Here is a 13,851-nt window from a genome sequence, read left to right as displayed (position 1 = left end):
TCAACCACTCTTTCTCAGTTCCTTTGTGGGTGGATTAATATAAGCATTAAAAAATCCCATGAATGCAGCATCAGATGACGCCAATGAAAATTTCCCTGAAGTTGGCAGCTTCCAGAGGTCTAGGTTTGACGTCCCATATCAACTAGATGCCTTTGACCTCGCAGTTCTGTGTCTTGACTTTTTTGGACTAAGACCATGGGACTGTTCTCTAGCCTTTTATTTAGGCTGCTTACTGGTGAGAGGAAGAAAGACCAGAGAGGGAATTTAAATGATCTCGAGAAAGCACAAAAGCAATTCAGTCATGGAAGTGTGCTCACAGACTGAAGGTGCAGCTATGCTGTAGAATGAATGCAGTCTGACACTTCTGCCATGGCTCAATGCTATCCAATTATGGGAGTTGAAGTTTTTCAATGTCTTTAGCTTTCCCTGCCAAAGAGTGCTGATTCCTCATCAAACAAACAACCTCAGGATCCCACAGCATTGAGCCATTGTAGTTAAAGTGATGTCAAACTGCAGCAATTTTACAGTGTAGATGCACTCTAAGCCAGTGGTTCTCAACCTGTAGGTCCCCAGATGTTTTGGCCTTCAACTCCCAGAAATCCTAACAGCTGGTAAACTGGCTGGGATTTCTGGGAGTTGTAGGCCAAAACATCTGGGGGCCCACAGGTAGAGAACCACTGCTCTAAGGCTTCCCTCCTACCTATTTCCCTAAAAACTATATCGGCTGAATTGCATCCTTGCTCTCTCCCCTCCTCACTGAGAAGCAGCTTTAGTACAGGACTTCAAATATCCGAGAGGGAACATTTTGCATCTGCCAAAGGGCTATCGAAACACATTGTTCTCTATCTAAAACAGACATACCTGTGCATAAGTCACACTTCCATATGTATCTGTCACTAACTGGATTACAGCCTCTGATAGCAACTTCTGTAGTTCCCAGGCAGCAGAGCCAATGGTAATCTTTTTTGGGGGATATTTGTTCCTGTCATTCCAAAACAATGGGAGGGTGCCAGGCTTTGAAAGGTTACTACAACATAATTTTAGCCCCGAATCAATCATTTAACATTACCGAAAAATGATTTTTCTCAATGGAATCACTCAGTTTTCAGTTTCTGCCACAAGTCATGGATTGAAAACAGAAAATCATGTCAATGGATGTGCAAAAGTGAACTTTCTTCTGGACTCATTTTCATAAGGGGGAGTTTGTGTGGGAGAAATAGTTCAGAGAACAAAGTTCTGCTAATTGGGGAAAACCCTTCTCGGTTTAAATCCTACCTCTTCCTCCCTTCCGCTATATATTTGTGATAAAAGCAGAGTCCCCTCAGAAAGATAGGGCAGGCTACAAATAAAGTTGTTGCTATTATTATTATTATTATTATTATTATTATTATTATTATTATTATTATTATTATTATTATTCAGTGTGATTTGATGGTCCCCTTTCTTCCATCATTCTGGAGAACATAGAGATTTCAAGAGAGAACACATCTCTTGGACTCTCCAGATCAGAGATTTTCAAACTGTGTGCCGTGACACATTAGTGCAGGGGTTCCCAAACTTAGGCCCGCAAGCAAAATGCAGCCCTTTAAAGTCATTTACCTGGCCCCTGTCCTAAAGTTTAGACTTAGGGTCGCTTTAAGTCCGAAATGACTTGAAGGCACAGAACAACAACAATTCTAACTTGACTCTCACATCGGCTAAAAACAGGTCCACACTTCCCATTGAAATACTGGTAGGTTTATGTTGGCTACAATTGTTTTTCATTTTAAATATTGTATTATTCTTTTATGTTTTTTTTTTTTTTGCACGACAGATAAGATATGTGTAGTGTGCACAGGAATTCATTCATTTTTTTCCAAACTATAGACCACCCACCCACAACAGTCTAGGCGGGGATCGTGAACTGGCCTTCTGCTTAAAGTATTTGAAGATCCTTACATGAGCGTGTCGTCTGTAGTGTGTAGATGTGTCACATGAACATAATGAGAAACCTCTGTGACTATATGAAATAAGTAATAAATCATATATTTTAAAAAATATAAATTAAAGATTTTCATGAAATTTGTTGTCTCCCCATAGATTTCATTATTAATTTATATGTGTGTCCATATCTCTTAGAAGGGTTTGGTTTAACTACCCGTTTGCTAGTAAAATTGAATTAATATGCCACAAAATGATGCATGTATAAAAATGGTATGTCACCAACATGAAATGTTTGGAAATCTCTGTTCTAGGCCTTCCAGTGAAATTATATGGTGAACTTCTAATGAAATTCAACCAAAGATTCATGACAGAATCACTCCACAGTGGTGCAATGGGTTAAATCCTTGTGCTGCTGAACTGCTGACCTGAAGGTTGGCTGAACAGCTGACCTAAATGTTGGCAGTTCGAATCTGTGAGACAGGGTGAGCTCCCATCTGTCATCCCTAGTTCCTGCCAACCTAGCAGTTTGAAAACATGCAAATGTGAGTACATAAGTAAGTACCACTTCAGTGGGAAATGACAAAGAGCAATCCAAGCAATCTTACCAGCCACATGACAAGAGGTGACAACGCAGGCTTCTCGGCTTGAAAAAAAATGGAGAAAAGCACCTTCCAGAGCCAGAGATAAGCACTGCCTCCAGACGCCAGAAATGAAAGTAGAAGCCTTGCCTTTGTTTGTGTTTGCGTGTCTCTTGTAAATGCAACGGCATTGAATGTTTGCCTATGTATGTAAATGCTGTAATCTGCTCTGAGTCCCCTAGGGAAGAAGGGCGGAATATAAATAAAGTGTATTATTATTATGGCAGGAGACAAATTCCTAGAGAGATGATCCTTCGAATTAAAATTTTTCTTTATTCACTGTTTTTCACTTTTATGGGTGTTCTGTGCCCCTAATTTCACTGAATGTTTGAGGTATGGCTATGTAGATTGTGATATTCTGGGAGTTGTGTCCCATTACCCACTCAATAACTTTTCCATATTCCTGCTTTGTTTTTTCCCCTCAAGACTTTCATTTCCCAGTCCTAGTGCAAACTTCACCCACTGCCAAAACATGCCTAATTTTTCACAATAAGGCTGCTTTGACAAACACTCTTATAGGAAACAACTAGTACTGCCAGTCCTCTTAGCGGTTCTGCTTTTGTGGCTTGAAATGGCACACTAACATTTAGAAATGTGGTATAGGAAGTTTTTGCTGGCAAGGAGGTGGGGAAAACCAGCTGCAAAACAAACATGACTCCAAACCAACCCTTCTGTACATCTGCATCATGAATGCTGCTTGCAGGTCACTGATCTTGGTTAAAGGATCTGCTTTTTCCGGCTGCAACACATCTTTTCTTCTTTTAGTGGAGTGTTATGAAGCATCTCAGCTAGTCTGCTGTTCCAGCCAGTTGAATCTGTCTCCTATTTAAAAAGAGAAAGGTTTAGTTAACTACTGGTTTTCTCTCCAATTGGGGTGTCCCCCCAAAGTTGGGGTCCCCAGATTTACAACTCCCATCATTCCTCACTCTGCAAGGAGGAGGGGTAAACCAGCTGCAAAACAAATATGACCAGACCAAACCTTCTGTACATAAGTGGGTATCCACTTACACAGACAAGCTCCTGCCTCCACAAACAGATTTAGCTCCCTCTACTCAGGAGACACCAATGGTCCTCCCTCCAATTACATTGCAGGTTATAGCGAGTGCTGTGAACATGCACAAGAGCCTGTCAATGTCCTCCACAAACAACACAAGTAAAGGCTTTCATAGGGGACAATTTCATCCTAGATTTTCTGATTTTCCTCCACCACAGAAATTTTCATGACCCCACTCAATACTTCTCCCATAACCCTTTCTTATTCTTTTCTATGGAACACAGCAAACAGAATTTATCAACAACTGAACATACTAGAGAGGTTTGGGGAGAATTCACCATCATTTATAGGAGTTGTAGGTAGTGGGATTTATAGAGCACTCTAAGAGCACTCTGGACTCCACCAATGATGGACCTGGAACTAACTTGGCGCAAAGAACCCTCATGACCAACAAAACATACTGGTGGTTTTTGGAAGGATTTTATAGGAGTTGTAGTTCATCTACATCCAGAGCACACTATGAACCCAAACAATGACTGATTTGTACCACACTTGGCATGCATACCCGATATGCCCCAATTTGAATACTGATGGGGGTTGAAGAGAATTGATCTAGACATTTTGAAGTTGTAGGTACTGAGATTTATAGTTCATCTGCAATCAACGAGCACTCTGAACTCCACCAAAGATAGAATTTGAACACACTTGGCACACAACGCCCCCATGACCAGTAAAAATACTGGAGGTCTTTGGGGAAAATTCATCTTGATTTGAGAGAGTTGTAGTTCACCTATCACCTACATCCAGAGAGCACTGTGAACCCAAACACCGATGGATCTGGACCAAACTTGGCACACATACCTGATATGCTGAAATTTGATTACAGGAAGGGTTTGGGGAAACTGACCCTCCTTTCTGGGAGTGGTAGTTTACCAACAACCAGAGAAACTGTGATCTCCACCGATGATGGACATGGACCAAACCTGACACACAGAACCCCCATGACTAACACAACGTACTGGATGGATTTGACAGGACTAACTCACCATAGTGGGAGTTGTAGTTTACCCTACAAGCAGAGAGTAAGGAAAAACAGTCTTTTATTTGTCCCTCCCTCCCCTTTTCTAATGCCTTTACCGGAGACTGGAATTGTGAGATCCTCCAGATGATGCTGGATTGCAACTTCCACCATTCCTCACCACTGGCTATCTTGCCAAGGACTACTGGGAGTTTACACCTACCAGAGTCTAAAGGTTTGCATGATTGCTGTCTCTGCTCTCTGTGTCATCTTTCTTGCAGTACAGAATTCTATAAGTCTCATGCAGAAAATGGTTTCCTAAAATCATGCTTCAGAACGTTAGAAGCTTGTGCTTTCCTCCCAAACTTTCCTAGGTCTACTTGCCTTTTCTTCTCTGTTGTGTTGTTTTTGTAAGCCGGAGGGCAGGGGCTATTTCGCTGTTTGCACATGCCATTCTGGGAGTCATTCTGACTGTAGAACAAGTTACAAATGTTATATTTAAATAAAAGGTTAGAAAGATTTACTTTGATACCAGGCTTTTGGAGTGAAAACACTTTATGGCTACTGCCTCCAATCTGGTGTTATCCAGATGTGTCAGACTACAACGACCAAAACTCTTTATCACCACACCTGTGCTGGCAAGGTGTATTGGGAGTTGTAGTCTAACACATCTGGATTTTCTTCAGCAGAGCTTTCCAAACTCTGTGTTGCGACACGTTAGTGTGTCAGCTGCAACATGTAAGCGTGTTTCATCGGGTTAGTGTCAGGAGAAATTATAAAAATCTTGCAAATGTATTTTTTATCTTACAAATCATATATATTTTAATGTACATGGCATGTTTTCATGAGATATGTTGTATCCCCATACACTTGGTTATTACCATTTGTGCATGTGTCCATATCTCTTATATGGAGATAATCTCTTATAAAAGGCTGCGAAGGCACAATGGGTTAAATCCTTGTGCTGCTGAACTGCTGACATGAAGGTTGGCAGTCCGAAACTATGCTGCGGAATTGCTGACATGAAGGTTGGCAGTTCGAATTTGCAGGACAGGATGAGCTCCCACTGTTAGCCCTAGCTCCTGTTAACCTAGCAGTTTAAAAACATGCAAATGTAAGTAGATAAATAGGTAGTGCTTCGGTGGGAAAAAGCAAAAAGATGCTCCAAGCAGTCTTGCTGGCCACACAACCAGGAGTATCTATGGACAATGCAGGCTCCTCGTCTTGGAAATGGAGAAGAGCCCTCCCCCAGAGACAGAGACGAGCACCGCCCCCAGAGCTTGAAATGAAAGGAGATGCCTTTGCCTTTGTCTGTGTATTGTGTTTCATTGTATGCCATTTTAACAAGGCATTGACTGTTTGCCTGTGTCTGTTTATATATGCTGTATCCAATGAGTCCTCTTGGGGAGAAGGGTGGAATATAAATAAAATGTTGTTGTTGTTGTTGTGTTTGTTACAGGGTTAGTTTCTTCAGGTTTGCTAGTAAAGCTGAATTACTGTGTTGTGAAATGATGCACATATAAAAAGCTTGGAAAGCTGTTCTTTAGATTTCTTTTTAGCAGAAAAAGTTTTCCCAAGAAAAACTTATAATATCACAAAGGACTACCACCTCACCCGTTTCATAGGAAATCTGCTACATAACAGGAGCTTTTTCGTTGAATTCCAGGACCAGAGAAACAGATGGCAAAAACAGAAGAATGGCCTGCCTTAGAGGAGCATGCTTGCTCCATTATTATTTAACATTTACACAAATGATCAGCCACTGCCAGAAGGAACTGAGAGTTTCATCTATGCTGACAATCGTGCCATCAACGCCCAAGCAGGGAGCTTTGAAATTGTTGAAGCTCTCCGAAGCTTTGGGTGCTCTTACTGCCTATTACAGGGGAAACCAGTTGATTCCTAATCCATCTTAAGTTGAAATGTGCTTTTCACCTTAAGAACAGACAAGAATCTTGAACTCTGAGGATTACCTGGGAAGGAATCCCACTGGAGCATTGCAGGACACCAAAATACTTGGGAGGCATCCTGCATCGTGCTCTGACCTTCAAGAAGCACTGATGAATATCAAGCAAAAAGTGGTTGCTAGAAACAATATCCTGCGAAAGCTGACTGGCACAACCTAGAGATCACAACCAGATACAGTGAAGACACCTGCTCCTGTGCTTTGCTGCTTTGCTGCTGAGAATGCATGCCCAGTGTGGAACACATCTCACCACGTTAAAACAGTGGATGTGGCTCTTAATGAGACATATCACATTATCACAGGATGTCTATGCCCCACACCACTGGATAAATTACACAGTTTAGCCGGTATTGCACCACCTGACATCAGTTGGGAAGTAGCAACCAATAATGAAAGGATCAAGGCAGTGACATCTCCGGCCCATCCCCTGTTCAGATATCAGCCAGCATGCCAACACCTTAAATCAAGAAATAGTTTCCTAAGATCGAGATACTTGCAGGAACACCTCAGCAAGCGACAATCTAAAAGTGGCAGGCTAAAAACCGGAACCTCAATCCATGGTTGATAATGAATGAGAGACTCCCTCCTGGGAACACGAAAGACTGGCCGACTTGAAAGGTGCTGAATAGTCTGCGCTCTGGCACCATGAAATGCAGAGCCAACCTCAAGAAATGAGGCCACAAAGTGGAGTCCATGACATGCGAGTGTAGAGAAGAGCAAACCACAGACCACTTATTACAATGCAGTCTGAGCCCTGCCACATGCACAATGGAGGACCTTCTTACAGCAACACCAGAGGTACTCCAAGTGGCCAGCTACTGGTCAAAGGACATTTAGTATAATGCCAAGTTTTTAAACTCTGTTTGTGTTTTTAAATACATTACAACTGTACCCTCGGTTTGCTTCTGAAACAATAAATAAATTTAGCAGAGAAATGGTAATGGGGAATGGGTTAAGACTCTTTTCCCTCTAGTTCTGCAGAGGGAGAAATAGACAGGTATCAGTTTTGAACTGCTAACATCTTTGGGAGCCATTAAAGCTCAAGAACAATATGATGGGAGAAGTTCAGATACAGCTCCTTAAAAATTCCCAAGGGAGTGTTCCTTATTCCAGCCTCACCATCTGGACAATTTGTTCTGTTAACAATTAGGGAAAGCTTTCAGGGCAAGAATATAACTCCTAGACTCTGCTAGCCAGCATGATCAGATCAAGTGTAATTTGGCCCCTAAGGCAGCCTTCTTGACCTCATGCTTGCTGGGGATGATGGGAGTTGTCATTCAGCACAGCTGGAAAGCACCAGGCTGCCCTATCATTGAGAATGTTTGGCTTTTCCTTGTTTCATTTTGATAGGTTTCTGAGAAATCCTATTTGGACACAGAGCCCTTTTGACAAGCTGGCTGACTAGTACAGCCTGTTATTTCTAATGGAGATGAAAGATCTAATACAGTACTGACCAAACAGCACACACTTTAATCTATGAGTGGCCTGCTTCAAAGACACTGGGGTGGGGGATTTCTTAATAGTTGATATAGTCCAACTGCTGTGAGCAAAAAATGTATGAAGTGTGTTTAATTTCATTTGGGCCTTTGAACCTCTATGAATGATCTTCTAAGAAGGTTTTTCCAATATTAACTCATTTTTTAGTATTAACTCAGTGCTAGCTTGGTAGGATAAGAATCCTCTGTCCACATCTCAGCAGGCAGGGTTTTTTTCTTTTTTGAAAACTAGTAACTTCTGTAAGTTTATTCACAAATCTGTATCAATTAATTAACTGGATCTCTTAGTCCCCTTGAACAGCTGGGACCAAAGGCATCCCACCCACACGAAATTCAAATACCAGTTAATATATTCTTACAAATCAGCACAAACGAACCTAATCAAAACAAGCTACTAAAAGAAGATAAAAACACCAGAAGAAAAAGCAGTACAACAGAAATATAAAAATAAACAGTAGGCAAATACTATATACACTTACCTGGACATAGGACGCTAGTCGTAGTTGGACTTACTGCTGAGCAACACTGCCTAAACAAAAAGATTTTAGGAAGAAGATTAAAACATTGTTATGGTGATAGATGGTGGATGGGAATCATATGACCCTCCACATGTTGGATGACAATTTATATCTACGGTAGTAGCCAATGCTGAGAAATGCTGGGAGTTGTAATCTAACATTATTAGAGAAGGCACAAAATTCCCACTCTTGGCCTAAATTGATCTCCAAACCTGGCTGTTGTTATCGTGATAACTTACATAAAAGAATGGCTATTGGGGCCAGCTCTATCTGATTCAGATCCTGATTCAGATCAGTTTTAGCAATGCCTGTTTCTTCCAAGCCCATGTTGTGAACATTTACTTGAACACTGTCAAGTAACTGTGCTTTCAAGTTAACTATGAAGATTGCTAAGAACTGGATAACCTACATAATATAGTGATAAGCCGCCCTGCACCCTGCACTTCTTTAGGGCTCTTATCAATTCAAACCATTATGAAGGGACTGAAGTTTATGGAAGCTGTACCCCAAAATGTTGAATGAATGAATGAACTGTATTGTAACAGTCACAGACCAAGAATACAAAGCATTAAATCATTAAAATCATAGGTATTTTAAAATATATATATAATACATTAACATTGAGATTAATGATTCAAAACATTCCCAAAACATTGAGAGGGAGCTAGGTGGCTTACCACTATATTAGATCCTCCAGTTCTAAAACTAGAGCTGGATTTCGGTGTACTCTAGAAGATCAGAATGAATGCCAAAGAGGAGTTGTATGCCAAAATCCTCTCAAGTAGTTTGCATATTTTTTCTGACATTTATTTTGGCAAAGTGGATAGGATCTGTATGACCTTTCAGGAAAGTCTTCTGAATGCTCAGTTGTTGGGTAAGCTGGGAGAAAGGCTTGTTTAAGTCAAAACAATTGTAGCTGGTGCTATGGAGCCGTGATTTACCAGGCATTCAGCTCCTTGGAGCTCAAAGATCCAGAGCAATGATTTTCAAACTTTGGTCTTCCAGGTGTTTTGGACTTCAACTTCCAAAAGCTTCAGTTGCCTTGGCCAATGACTAGGAATTCTGGGAGCTGAAGTCCAAAGCATCTCAAAGGGCAGAGTTTGGGAAACACTGCTTTAGGACATGATCAGTTAACTCAAGTCTCGCAGGGCCCTTCCAGACAGGCCCTATATCCCAGGATCTTCCCCTTCGGGAAGATAGAGGCAGGGTACAAAAATAAAGTTATTATTATAATATTATTATTATCTGGCAGTGCAGACACATATAACCAGTTTAAAGCAGAAAAACTGGGTTCGGATCTTGGGATACAGGGCCTGTCTGGAAGGGCCCTCAGATATGTCTAAGGCTGGATCTACACTGCTCTGTATCCCAGGATATCATCCTAGATTATCTGTTTTGAACTGTATTATATGAGTCTCCACTGCCACATAATCTGTGATCACATCCTGGAATATAAGGCAGTGTAGAAGGGACCTGAACTATGCTCCCTTATTTATTCCCTACTGTTGATGGGAGTTGCCATGTAAACACATTATAAAGGTCTATCCTCTGCTCTCGGGACAGCTTCTCTGATCTGCCCTCTACTAGTTGTGGTAGCTTTGATTCTGAATCTAATGGTTGAGATTTCTATTATGCATCTTAGATTAAAGGCTGGCATCTGGCTTACAACTGAAGGTTCAGTATTTTCCTGGTGCTGCACATAATAAAAGGAATATTAGGTGATTTACAACAGGAGGTAAGAGTTACTAGCCCCCCCCCCCCAATGTAACCTTGAAAAAGGACCAGACAAGATTACTCCCTTTCCTCTGTCAAGGCCAAAACATTCAGCCAGGTGTCTGACCTTGCAGAAATTAGACCCTGTGGTGTCAGTAATAGGTACACATCAGACCTAACTGAGCATCAGAGTGTCATCTACAAGAGTAACTCAATCAATAAAAGGAGACGATAGCAAGGCCAAGCCAGAATGAGTACACTGAAAGTGCACATTATGGTCAAGTTGAGTGCTCCTTACATTTGTGCCCTACCTGTCATTCATTTTAAAAAAAACAACTAAGTGTGGCTTTGTGAGAGGCAATTATCAAATCCATACCTGGTGTACTTCTATAGTACCATAGGACTCCCAACCCACTCACTGTATCTAATTTTCTACAAGCATTGGCTGTTTCACAATTCTTCATAATGACAATAATACTGGATGAACACTCCAGCTCTAAATTTGCACAGCAGGGGGAATGCCTAGCTACCAAACAGCAATTTGTAACAGGAAAAAACAAGCAGATACTATAAATGGTAGTGGAAATTAGGAGTCAGGATTGAATTACTTATTAGTAACTCAGTTGCAGTACTTCCATCAGGTATCTCTGACACCTCAAGTTCTCTTTTAACTACCTCTTTTTCTATCAGTTTAACAGAAGCAAGGAAAACAGAGCCAATACCAGTCCAGTCAAGAACTGTCAAGATGGCAAAAATTAATCCATATTATCTGCATTGAATTGGATTATATGAGTCTATACTGCCATATAATTCACTTCAAAGCAGATAATCTGGATTTTATATGGCAGTGTAGAAGGGGCCTCAACCTTTTCTGTTTTCAGAGATGGAAGATGTTGGGTGCATTGACACTACGGCTTAATGCCACTTTAGTTGTGATGGCTCAATGCTCTGGAATCATGAGAGCTGTTGAAGATTTCTTGGGGTTCCTTTCCCTTTCTGTTGTATCTTTTTAGATTATAATCCTAGGACAGGGATTATTATTTTGTTTTGAACTGGATTACACTGACATATAATTCATGGAAAGCTATTGAGTGACATCGGAGAAATCACACTCTCTCAGCCTTAGAGGAAAGCAATAGCACAAAACCTTATAATAACTTTGCCTTAACATCACCGTATTTCATTTGCATTTGTGATTTGAAGTTGCATTTGTGATTTGAATTTTTTAGACACTCCATGGAATTTCTGGAACTAGAATGACTTGGTGAGGGCATGCGATTCCAAATTTACTAGTGTATGTCATGTGCCCCGAGAGCCTTTCCAGCTATACAGCAGGGTACAAATGCCATCTATCTATCTATCTATCTATCTATCTATCTATCTATCTATCTATCTATCTATACACGTAATAAAAGTGAAAATATGTAGGTCTGTATGTGGCTGGGGTGTCCACTGACACAGACAAGCTCCCACTTCCACAAATAGCTAAACAGTAGAATCTCACTTATCCAACATAAACGGGCCGGCAGAACATTGGATAAGCAAAAATGTTGGATAATAAGGAGGGATTAAGGAAAAGCCTATTAAACCTCAAATTATATTACGATTTTACAAATTAAGCACCAAAATATCATGTTTTTACAACAAATGGAGAGAAAAAGCAGTTCCATGCACAGTAACATTTTGGAGTAACGACTATATTTACGAATTTAGAAGCAAAACATCGAAATTATTGAAAACATTGACTACGAAAACATTGGCTACTAACAAACTGACTACAAATAAAGATAGAATTGCATAAAATAAACTTACAGTAACATTGTCGGAAATTTAATCCGTAAAAAGTTCAGTCCATGCTGCCTAGAGAAACTGCTGTGGATCCAAACGGGAGGCAGACTGTGATGGATAATCCAGAATGTTGGATAAGCGAATGTGAGATTCTACTGTAGCTCCCACTACGCAGGAGACACCAAGGCTCTCCCTCCAATGACATTTCAGGTTATAGCGAGCACGGTGAACACGTCCAAGAGCCCTGCTAATGTCCTCCACAAACACCACACTGCCCACCACCCAAGTGAAGGCTTTCATGTGGGGACAATTTCATCCTAGATTTTATGTGTTTCCTCCACCACAGACATTCCAATGTTTCTTACTCTCTCAATTGGTGTGGAATTTGCATGACCCCGCTCGCTGCCTCTCCCATAACCCTTTCCTATTCTTTTCTATGGCACACAGCAAACAGAGGAATTGATCAGCAACGGAACTTACCATGATTTATAGGAGTTGTAGGTACTGGGATGTATAGTTCACTTGCAATCAATGAGCACTCTGAACTCCACCAATGATGAACCTGGAATTCACTTGGCACCGAGCCCCCATGACCAGCAAAAAATACTCGAGGTCTTTAGGGAAAATTCACTTTGATTTGGGGGAGTTGTAGTTCACCCACATCCTTCCACACAGCCATATAATCAGAATATCAAGGCAGAAAACGCCACAATATGAACTGGGTTATCTGAATCCACATTGCCATATATCCCAGTTCAAAGCAGATGTGGGGTTTTATTCAGCTGTCTGCAAGGGGCCTAAGTTGGTTCTCACCTGTTTCAGTCATTTGCTTGTGTGCCCCAGCCCATAAAACTGCATTAATATCACATTTTTACTCAGTGTTCGGTGTGTTTTAACAACAGAGGGTCACTTCTCCCTTATTTTGTGGAGTTTATGTCTTTGATTGCAGACAAGCCTTCACAGTCTCTATCTGAGGCAAGGTAGGGCGGCTTGATTGCCCTCAACTTGGGTTGGCGCAATGCATGTCGGAAAGCGTAGTTTCCATCAGTGCATCGGCGTCACGCTCAAAATGGCTAACACAGTGGGGAAACTACGTTTCCCGGCATGCATTGTCCCAACCCGAGCTGGCAGGGAATTGCATGCTGGGAACAGGGTGCGGAGAGAAGAAGAGAGGAAAATTGCCCGCCATTTTGGGCGCGCTGAGCGAGTGGGTGCCTGCCAATAATTAAGCGCTGTAGAGAATTAGGAAAGAGGAGTGTTTACTTTCTCTTTTTTCCCAAGATTTGAAAGAAAGAAGAATAAATTCTCCATCAAGCCTTGTCCCGTCCTTTTGCTTTTAAAGCTTCGCTGGCAGGCAGACATGCAGAGTTGAAGCCTCTCAGAGGAAGGGGTTGAAATCAGGTCCAAGTCTTTCTAGACAACACATCTATGAGCCATGGTCTAATCGACTTGATCAATCTGTTATGGCCTTTGAAGGAAGAAAGGAGTTAAAAGGAAGACAGGATGCCTTTCAGGAGACAGGTGGGATATTAATTCAGTCAATCAATCATAGTGTCTCATTGTTTCATGGAGGAAGAGTAGGGTCAGGTCGTGGAAAAGTAGTATTTTTAGGCCATGGAAAAATAACACAAAGGTAAGGAATTGAAGGGAAGTCAGTCATGGCTGGCCAGAGGTGAATACAAAGCAATGAAGTGATTTAGGGACACGTGCGCTGGAATTTCCCCCGTATAAGCCTACATATTTGCTTTAGGCATATAAGAAAGCAAGGCCCTGTCTATATTGCTGAATAATGCATTTTGA

At 41.3% G+C, this 13,851-nt stretch overlaps 1 long non-coding RNA gene across 1 annotated transcript; it reads right to left on the bottom strand.

Moving 5' to 3' along the window:
• Positions 1 to 2,814: 2,814 nt before the first annotated feature.
• LOC107983001 (uncharacterized) lies at positions 2,815 to 13,097 on the bottom strand. Its single transcript, XR_001730452.2, has 3 exons — positions 12,532 to 13,097; positions 8,512 to 8,561; positions 2,815 to 3,383 (listed from the first exon to the last, which is right to left on the bottom strand). It is a non-coding gene; the product is annotated as an uncharacterized LOC107983001 (long non-coding RNA).
• Between the last annotated feature and the right edge of the window lie 754 nt (positions 13,098 to 13,851).

The sequence above is a fragment of the Anolis carolinensis genome, chromosome 6 (assembly GCF_035594765.1).
Source record: "Anolis carolinensis isolate JA03-04 chromosome 6, rAnoCar3.1.pri, whole genome shotgun sequence".
Taxonomy (NCBI): domain Eukaryota; kingdom Metazoa; phylum Chordata; class Lepidosauria; order Squamata; family Dactyloidae; genus Anolis; species Anolis carolinensis.
This window is presented reverse-complemented; position numbering and strand designations above follow the sequence as displayed.